Consider the following 10877-nt stretch of genomic DNA (forward strand, 5'->3'; position numbering starts at 1 on the left):
CGTTACTACAAGTATACACACTTCAGAAAGTGTGTATCTTTAGAACCAATAAGAACGCGTTCTCAACTGAGTGACGATGAAACCTCCAATGATGATCAGGGTCACAATTAACAATAAATAACACTGAACTTGATTGGCTGTATGTAAAAACAGCAACTAATTTGGGCTGGATCTCCACTTCCCTAATATGGATATGGTCTGTTTGGCACCGACAAGCAAGTTCGTCATGACAGCACATGGTAAGCTTATTTATTTATTATATATATATGTATGCATTTTTTTTACTTTGACATGGCTCTTTTCTATGTAGTTTTAACCCAGTAGTCTGTTTCTAACGTTGGGGCAAGAAACTGTAACTTCTAATTAGTCATTTTAGATATTTTAGAATGTACTGCTAGCTTGCTATAGCATGCTTGCCCACTAACATTAGCAACTAACTAGCAAGCAACATTAGCATTAGCATTAGCTTGCTAGTTAGTTGCTAATGTTAGTTGCACAGGTAGTAAATTTTATATATATATATATATATATATATACATATATATATATATATATATATATATATATATGTATATGTGCTTGCCTGTGTGTAAGCGATTGGTATTTAATTATCGTCAGAAATGTAAAACATAAAGACGTAACTAAAAACTCACGTTCTTAAAATAACTGGTCGATATAAATTCATAATATCATTAAAAACTGCTGTGATTTTTATAACAAAAGTTTTAAGACCAGACCAGATTAAGTTAGAAGTGCGTAATTATTTTCAACGCTGATTCGCCCCACGTTACTGTGGGCTTTAAACGCACCGTGGCTGTACTGATCACACGCTGCAGTTGATTAAACATCTTGGATAAAATCGCCACAAAATCAGGCCAAGCAAACAATAAATGTAAGTTGGCTTGATTTATGTATGTCTTATATCAGTAACAGGCGGCTGGTAATAAGTTTTTCACCGTGAAATACTTTTGTCAGCTCCTTCGACGGTCGGACAGTTTGTCGGACCGTTTGCCGACAACTAGCTTGCTAGCATTTATAGAAACAGTCGATTTAATGTTCACACTTTGATAAGAAGATGGGTTTATAAAGTGTATTGAACGCATATAATGTACCATATTGCGTGTGGCGTAGGACCGGCTTTTTTTCTGATGATGACAGCCTTGTGTCGATAAACATTCTATTAAAGATGCGGGCTTGAAATAACGTGGATTTTCGTAGTTTCTGGGCCACTTGTCATATTTATTAGGCTGCACAAGTGACGCAGTGACGGTAGTGTGGAAACATTCCAAAGTAGTCGTTAGTAACAGCCGAGCGTATGTTGCAGTTTTAAAGTTATTGGCCGACCGTAGCCAGCACATTTTCAATAGCATCGTTTTAAGGAGATCCCAAAATAGGAAAGCCAGATTTTCGGCCATGGCTTTTTGTGGAGCAGTGGCAGTAACGTCTGTGCTTGTTGGTAGTCACAACCAGGAGTTGAGAGTGATGTGAGCGCCTTTATAGCGAAGACGTTTATAAACAATGTCATGTATGATGAGGATGCTTTAACGCCCACATTTTACTGGTGAGAGGGTCTGCTCTGGTCCTCTGCACACCGCGACAGCCTCGTCTCCCCCTCCCTCTCCTGTTGTAAATCAGCTGATCGGCTTTTCTGTCGCTGGCACCATTGGCCTTTTGCGTGTGTTTATCTTTCAGCTTAGTAGGAGGAAACTCACGTTTCATGGTTCACACCGGCGCATATTTATCCAAAGGTTTTATTCCTAGCTAAAGTGATTAACATTTATCAGTGTCATGTCAATGAGATCCATGTCATTGTCACAGAAACAAGAAAACATCATCTCCAAATCATTGGTGCTGTGTAGATGTTGGAGACATAGGTCTGATCATTTATGGGCCATTAAAAACGTGAGAGAAAATATTAACAATATTCTGAGATTTAAATCAGGGAAGCTCTCCTCTATAATAAAGTAGCTGACAGGTGGTAGAAAAGATTTATACTTCAGATATGCAGGGGCAGGTCTAAAAGTTTAGATGGGGTCCAGGCAGGGACACTGACCAGCAATAGGGTTGCTACAAATTAATCTGATTGGAAAATTTTAATCTCTTGACAACCCTAGTTTACATATATATAGATAAATATTGTATGAAAAGTGTTATGATTTCTGCAATTACACTCTTGTTTGGATTTTTTTCCCCCTGACTGGCTAAAAGACAGGAATAAACATGCTTTAGACTAAAGTAAACAAATCAGACTTTTGATAACAGTTCATTAAAATAAGATCTATGATGAATATGGCTGTCCTGTAATGATTAGTCTGCTCTTCATTTCAGTTGAGAATGTGTGACAGCTGAACTGCCTAAAGGATAGACAAATATTTTACATCTTTAGATTAACAAAGTTACTGCATTTCTTCATCAGTATTTACAGTTCAGGAAATTAATCTAGTTGTCATGAAGCTGCATGACTGTAGTTATGCTATCTTGTGGAAAGCATTGTGTACCATAGGTTTAGACAGTTGCTGCATTAATAAATAAATCATTAGTTTTAAAAGTGAATCTTTGGATTGATTAGTGAATGATGTTTTCTCTGTAATCACATTAGAATTCTCTTTTTCAGAGCCATAATGATAAAAAGGAAGAAAAGGATCCATCCTACTGAGGAGGCAAAGTTATACATACAGTCTTCTACGGACAAGCCAGGGTTTATAGAAAGATTTATCGATAGTTGCAAAGGTAAGGTGTAGAAAGGCCTTTGTGGGTGTGTGTGTGTTTGGTGGGTATTGTGTGAGACTGAATTTCCTGCTCCAGTGTTTGTTGTAAAAGAAATGTTTTAAATCCTCATTTTTGTCACGGTTATGCCGCGTCTAATTGGCAAGAGTTTTTTTTTTTTGTTTTTTTTTAAGGAAAATCAAGTACCAGTATTTGGGGACTGCTTTCCAAAACATTTTCGGTTTAGATTAATGGGTTATTAACAGACTTGTACAAATCTTAACAAGCGTTGAAGAAAATCTGTGTAATTTGAATTAGGTGTGTTGGATCGGGGAACATCTACAACATGCAGGACAGTAACAGTTGGACATTTTTAGTATATATGTATGTTACAGATAAGAATAAGTCAATGCTTTCTTGATCACATCTTAATCTGAAATCTTTTAAAATCTTTTAATCTTTTAGGAAGAGGAGTATTCGCTGCCCAGCCCATTGATCCAGGCACCTTTGTCTTGGAGTACAGAGGTGAGCTAATATCTGTGGAGGAATGCCGGTCCAGATGTTACTCAGAGAGAGAGAGTACATTTCTCTTTGAATTTGAATGGCAGAATCGTCGGTGGTGGTAAGCATGTAACAATTGTGGTTTTCTTATTTTTATGTTTGTTTTTTTTTCCTTTGGGCTGGGGGTTTGTAGATTTTCATGTGATTTTCATTTAAGCCTGAAATCAAAATTTTTAGTACCTGATTATGGAATAAAAACTCATCAAATCATTTAAATACACATGCTGGGTCAGGTGTATTAATTTAGTCTAATAAATCCATTTCAGTTTTTCCTTGAAAGTATTACTGCTTTGTGTTGACATTTTGGAGTAACAAGAGAGCATTATCATGGGACTTCATGCTATCACATAATACAGTTTAAGTAGACATGAGTAATGTATATTTTATATTTGAAATTATTTCTTTACAGTGTAAGGTTTGATATTTGAGTAGAAAGTTGTACATCAGTTGTTCTTAACTGTTTTCCTTTTACATTTTATACTGCTTTAGTATTGATGCATCCAAAGAGGATAAATCCCTTGGAAGACTGGTTAATGACAACCACAGATGTCCAAACTGCACCATGAAAAAAATTGTGGTGAATGGGAGACCACATTTCTGCCTGTTTTCTGTAGTGAAAATAGAAGTAGGGACTGAAATTAATTACAACTATGGGGATTCTAAATGGCCATGGCGTAAAAAAGTGAGTGGATGAGTCAAGCATGTATGATTGCATGTTTTCCAGTTTTTCAACCTGACAAAATATCTTGTATTCATTTTTTGATTACTACATGTGTTTTTGTTGTGGATTTAAATTTCAGATGACAAAGATGCAGACCTCTGCAGGGACAGCTGAGACTGTGTTGTCCTCCACAGAGCAGCCTAAAGAGGATCCAAGCACCATTAATGCCAGCATGCAGGTAATGGAATAATGTGGTTCAAACCCAATTTAGCTGCATTTTCTCTATGTTCATGAGATAGGAAGGCGTTGAGAAAACTAACATCATACATACTCGTGTCCAGTCTTGTTCTTCATGGGGCCCACGTGAACCAGAAACCCTGGAACACTTTTGGCTTCCTTACACACCTGATTTCTCATTCGTCACCGTGTGGGGCCCTTCCGCTTAGATTTAGTTCTTAATGATTTTACATCATAGTTGCTGCAACTGGGATCACTAAACCTTAATATATTCTAATGATGGCTGAATACGTCCTGATTTGCTTCATTATTATGAAGGTATCTCTAACATGGTGGACGGTATACACCTGTAAGTTGCTGTGACCCAGCCTAAACCTGCATGAAACATTGTAAAATGTCCTGATTTCAATCTTAAATGCTGTTGGAGATACTGGTCTTCAGCTGAGTGAACTTTCACCTGTAGTAAATTGTAAATATGGTATCAGTGGTCCTTAATTTGCTGTTAATTCTTGTGTAAATTCCAGATGACAAAGATGCAGACCTCTGCAGGGACAGCTGAGACTGTGTTGTCCTCCACAGAGCAGCCTAAAGAGGATCCAAGCACCATTAATGCCAGCATGCAGGTAATGGAATAATGTGGTTCAAACCCAATTTAGCTGCATTTTCTCTATGTTCATGAGATAGGAAGGCGTTGAGAAAACTAACATCATACATACTCATGTCCAGTCTTGTTCTTCATGGGGCCCACGTGAACCAGAAACCCTGGAACACTTTTGGCTTCCTTACACACCTGATTTCTCATTCGTCACCGTGTGGGGCCCTTCCGCTTAGATTTAGTTCTTAATGATTTTACATCATAGTTGCTGCAACTGGGATCACTAAACCTTAATATATTCTAATGATGGCTGAATACGTCCTGATTTGCTTCATTATTATGAAGGTATCTCTAACATGGTGGACGGTATACACCTGTAAGTTGCTGTGACCCAGCCTAAACCTGCATGAAACATTGTAAAATGTCCTGATTTCAATCTTAAATGCTGTTGGAGATACTGGTCTTCAGCTGAGTGAACTTTCACCTGTAGTAAATTGTAAATATTGTATCAGTGGTCCTTAATTTGCTGTTAATTCTTGTGTAAATTCCAGATGACAAAGATGCAGACCTCTGCAGGGACAGCTGAGACTGTGTTGTCCTCCACAGAGCAGCCTAAAGAGGATCCAAGCACCATTAATGCCAGCATGCAGGTAATGGAATAATGTGGTTCAAACCCAATTTAGCTGCATTTTCTCTATGTTCATGAGATAGGAAGGCGTTGAGAAAACTAACATCATACATACTCGTGTCCAGTCTTGTTCTTCATGGGGCCCACGTGAACCAGAAACCCTGGAACACTTTTGGCTTCCTTACACACCTGATTTCTCTCATTCGTCACCGTGTGGGGCCCTTCCGCTTAGATTTAGTTCTTAATGATTTTACATCATAGTTGCTGCAACTGGGATCACTAAACCTTAATATATTCTAATGATGGCTGAATACGTCCTGATTTGCTTCATTATTATGAAGGTATCTCTAACATGGTGGACGGTATACACCTGTAAGTTGCTGTGACCCAGCCTAAACCTGCATGAAACATTGTAAAATGTCCTGATTTCAATCTTAAATGCTGTTGGAGATACTGGTCTTCAGCTGAGTGAACTTTCACCTGTAGTAAATTGTAAATATGGTATCAGTGGTCCTTAATTTGTTGTTAATTCTTGTGTAAATTCCAGATGACAAAGATACAGACCTCTGCAGGGACAGCTGAGACTGTGTTGTCCTCCACAGAGCAGCCTAAAGAGGATCCAAGCACCATTAATGCCAGCATGCAGGTAATGGAATAATGTGGTTCAAACCCAATTTAGCTGCATTTTCTCTATGTTCATGAGATAGGAAGGCGTTGAGAAAACTAACATCATACATACTCGTGTCCAGTCTTGTTCTTCATGGGGCCACGTGAACCAGAAACCCTGGAACACTTTTGGCTTCCTTACACACCTGATTTCTCGTCCGTCACCATGTGGGGCCCTTCTGCTTGGATTTAGTTCTTGATTTTTTACATCATAGTTGCTGCAACTGGGATCACTAAACCTTAATGTATTCCAATGATGGCTGAATACGTCCTGATTTGCTTCATTATTATGAAGGTATCTCTAACATGGTGGACGGTATACACCTGTAAGTTGCTGTGACCCAGCCTAAACCTGCATGAAACATTGTAAAATGTCCTGATTTCAATCTTAAATGCTGTTGGAGATACTGGTTTTCAGCTGAGTGAACTTTCACCTGTAGTAAATTGTAAATATGGTATCAGTGGTCCTTAATTTGTTGTTAATTCTTGTGTAAATTCCAGATGACAAAGATGCAGACCTCTGCAGGGACAGCTGAGACTGTGTTGTCCTCCACAGAGCAGCCTAAAGAGGATCCAAGCACCATTAATGCCAGCATGCAGGTAATGGAATAATGTGGTTCAAACCCAATTTAGCTGCATTTTCTCTATGTTCATGAGATAGGAAGGCGTTGAGAAAACTAACATCATACATACTCGTGTCCAGTCTTGTTCTTCATGGGGCCCACGTGAACCAGAAACCCTGGAACACTTTTGGCTTCCTTACACACCTGATTTTTCTCATTCGTCACCGTGTGGGGCCCTTCCGCTTAGATTTAGTTCTTAATGATTTTACATCATAGTTGCTGCAACTGGGATCACTAAACCTTAATATATTCTAATGATGGCTGAATACGTCCTGATTTGCTTCATTATTATGAAGGTATCTCTAACATGGTGGACGGTATACACCTGTAAGTTGCTGTGACCCAGCCTAAACCTGCATGAAACATTGTAAAATGTCCTGATTTCAATCTTAAATGCTGTTGGAGATACTGGTCTTCAGCTGAGTGAACTTTCACCTGTAGTAAATTGTAAATATGGTATCAGTGGTCCTTAATTTGTTGTTAATTCTTGTGTAAATTCCAGATGACAAAGATGCAGACCTCTGCAGGGACAGCTGAGACTGTGTTGTCCTCCACAGAGCAGCCTAAAGAGGATCCAAGCACCATTAATGCCAGCATGCAGGTAATGGAATAATGTGGTTCAAACCCAATTTAGCTGCATTTTCTCTATGTTCATGAGATAGGAAGGCGTTGAGAAAACTAACATCATACATACTCGTGTCCAGTCTTGTTCTTCATGGGGCCCACGTGAACCAGAAACCCTGGAACACTTTTGGCTTCCTTACACACCTGATTTCTCGTCCGTCACCATGTGGGGCCCTTCTGCTTGGATTTAGTTCTTGATTTTTTACATCATAGTTGCTGCAACTGGGATCACTAAACCTTAATGTATTCCAATGATGGCTGAATACGTCCTGATTTGCTTCATTATTATGAAGGTATCTCTAACATGGTGGACGGTATACACCTGTAAGTTGCTGTGACCCAGCCTAAACCTGCATGAAACATTGTAAAATGTCCTGATTTCAATCTTAAATGCTGTTGGAGATACTGGTTTTCAGCTGAGTGAACTTTCACCTGTAGTAAATTGTAAATATGGTATCAGTGGTCCTTAATTTGTTGTTAATTCTTGTGTAAATTCCAGATGACAAAGATGCAGACCTCTGCAGGGACAGCTGAGACTGTGTTGTCCTCCACAGAGCAGCCTAAAGAGGATCCAAGCACCATTAATGCCAGCATGCAGGTAATGGAATAATGTGGTTCAAACCCAATTTAGCTGCATTTTCTCTATGTTCATGAGATAGGAAGGCGTTGAGAAAACTAACATCATACATACTCGTGTCCAGTCTTGTTCTTCATGGGGCCCACGTGAACCAGAAACCCTGGAACACTTTTGGCTTCCTTACACACCTGATTTCTCTCATTCGTCACCGTGTGGGGGCCCTTCCGCTTAGATTTAGTTCTTAATGATTTTACATCATAGTTGCTGCAACTGGGATCACTAAACCTTAATATATTCTAATGATGGCTGAATACGTCCTGATTTGCTTCATTATTATGAAGGTATCTCTAACATGGTGGACGGTATACACCTGTAAGTTGCTGTGACCCAGCCTAAACCTGCATGAAACATTGTAAAATGTCCTGATTTCAATCTTAAATGCTGTTGGAGATACTGGTCTTCAGCTGAGTGAACTTTCACCTGTAGTAAATTGTAAATATGGTATCAGTGGTCCTTAATTTGTTGTTAATTCTTGTGTAAATTTCAGATGACAAAGATGCAGACCTCTGCAGGGACAGCTGAGACTGTGTTGTCCTCCACAGAGCAGCCTAAAGAGGATCCAAGCACCATTAATGCCAGCATGCAGGTAATGGAATAATGTGGTTCAAACCCAATTTAGCTGCATTTTCTCTATGTTCATGAGATAGGAAGGCGTTGAGAAAACTAACATCATACATACTCGTGTCCAGTCTTGTTCTTCATGGGGCCCACGTGAACCAGAAACCCTGGAACACTTTTGGCTTCCTTACACACCTGATTTCTCGTCCGTCACCATGTGGGGCCCTTCTGCTTGGATTTAGTTCTATGATTTTTACATCATAGTTGCTGCAACTGGGATCACTAAACCTTAATGTATTCCAATGATGGCTGAATACGTCCTGATTTGCTTCATTATTATGAAGGTATCTCTAACATGGTGGACGGTATACACCTGTAAGTTGCTGTGACCCAGCCTAAACCTGCATGAAACATTGTAAAATGTCCTGATTTCAATCTTAAATGCTGTTGGAGATACTGGTTTTCAGCTGAGTGAACTTTCACCTGTAGTAAATTGTAAATATGGTATCAGTGGTCCTTAATTTGTTGTTAATTCTTGTGTAAATTCCAGATGACAAAGATGCAGACCTCTGCAGGGACAGCTGAGACTGTGTTGTCCTCCACAGAGCAGCCTAAAGAGGATCCAAGCACCATTAATGCCAGCATGCAGGTAATGGAATAATGTGGTTCAAACCCAATTTAGCTGCATTTTCTCTATGTTCATGAGATAGGAAGGCGTTGAGAAAACTAACATCATACATACTCGTGTCCAGTCTTGTTCTTCATGGGGCCCACGTGAACCAGAAACCCTGGAACACTTTTGGCTTCCTTACACACCTGATTTCTCATTCGTCACCGTGTGGGGCCCTTCCGCTTAGATTTAGTTCTTAATGATTTTACATCATAGTTGCTGCAACTGGGATCACTAAACCTTAATGTATTCCAATGATGGCTGAATACGTCCTGATTTGCTTCATTATTATGAAGGTATCTCTAACATGGTGGACGGTATACACCTGTAAGTTGCTGTGACCCAGCCTAAACCTGCATGAATCATTGTAAAATGTCCTGATTTCAATCTTAAATGCTGTTGGAGATACTGGTCTTCAGCTGAGTGAACTTTCACCTGTAGTAAATTGTAAATATTGTATCAGTGGTCCTTAATTAACTGTTAATTCTTGTGTAAATTCCAGATGACAAAGATGCAGACCTCTGCAGGGACAGCTGAGACTGTGTTGTCCTCCACAGAGCAGCCTAAAGAGGATCCAAGCACCATTAATGCCAGCATGCAGGTAATGGAATAATGTGGTTCAAACCCAATTTAGCTGCATTTTCTCTATGTTCATGAGATAGGAAGGCGTTGAGAAAACTAACATCATACATACTCGTGTCCAGTCTTGTTCTTCATGGGGCCCACGTGAACCAGAAACCCTGGAACACTTTTGGCTTCCTTACACACCTGATTTCTCTCATTCGTCACCGTGTGGGGCCCTTCCGCTTAGATTTAGTTCTTAATGATTTTACATCATAGTTGCTGCAACTGGGATCACTAAACCTTAATATATTCTAATGATGGCTGAATACGTCCTGATTTGCTTCATTATTATGAAGGTATCTCTAACATGGTGGACGGTATACACCTGTAAGTTGCTGTGACCCAGCCTAAACCTGCATGAAACATTGTAAAATGTCCTGATTTCAATCTTAAATGCTGTTGGAGATACTGGTCTTCAGCTGAGTGAACTTTCACCTGTAGTAAATTGTAAATATGGTATCAGTGGTCCTTAATTTGTTGTTAATTCTTGTGTAAATTCCAGATGACAAAGATGCAGACCTCTGCAGGGACAGCTGAGACTGTGTTGTCCTCCACAGAGCAGCCTAAAGAGGATCCAAGCACCATTAATGCCAGCATGCAGGTAATGGAATAATGTGGTTCAAACCCAATTTAGCTGCATTTTCTCTATGTTCATGAGATAGGAAGGCGTTGAGAAAACTAACATCATACATACTCGTGTCCAGTCTTGTTCTTCATGGGGCCCACGTGAACCAGAAACCCTGGAACACTTTTGGCTTCCTTACACACCTGATTTCTCATTCGTCACCAGTGTGGGGCCCTTCTGCTTAGATTTAGTTCTTATGATTTTTACATCATAGTTGCTGCAACTGGGATCACTAAACCTTAATGTATTCCAATGATGGCTGAATACGTCCTGATTTGCTTCATTATTATGAAGGTATCTCTAACATGGTGGACGGTATACACCTGTAAGTTGCTGTGACCCAGCCTAAACCTGCATGAAACATTGTAAAATGTCCTGATTTCAATCTTAAATGCTGTTGGAGATACTGGTCTTCAGCTGAGTGAACTTTCACCTGTAGTAAATTGTAAATATGGTATCAGT

General features: G+C 39.5%; 1 protein-coding gene and 1 long non-coding RNA gene across 27 annotated transcripts in view; both read left to right on the forward strand.

The window, feature by feature from the left end:
- LOC121655283 (neurexin-1a) overlaps window positions 1–10877 on the forward strand; it is a 275419-nt gene that overhangs the window by 48188 nt on the left and 216354 nt on the right. The gene's annotated exons all lie outside the window — the stretch shown is intronic.
- Window positions 823–4129, forward strand: LOC121655288. The gene is made up of 6 exons (XR_006013133.1): window positions 823–892; window positions 2615–2730; window positions 3025–3082; window positions 3172–3328; window positions 3757–3949; window positions 4068–4129. It is a non-coding gene; the product is annotated as an uncharacterized LOC121655288 (long non-coding RNA).

This window comes from Melanotaenia boesemani, chromosome 16, assembly GCF_017639745.1.
Source record: "Melanotaenia boesemani isolate fMelBoe1 chromosome 16, fMelBoe1.pri, whole genome shotgun sequence".
Taxonomy (NCBI): Eukaryota; Metazoa; Chordata; class Actinopteri; order Atheriniformes; family Melanotaeniidae; genus Melanotaenia; species Melanotaenia boesemani.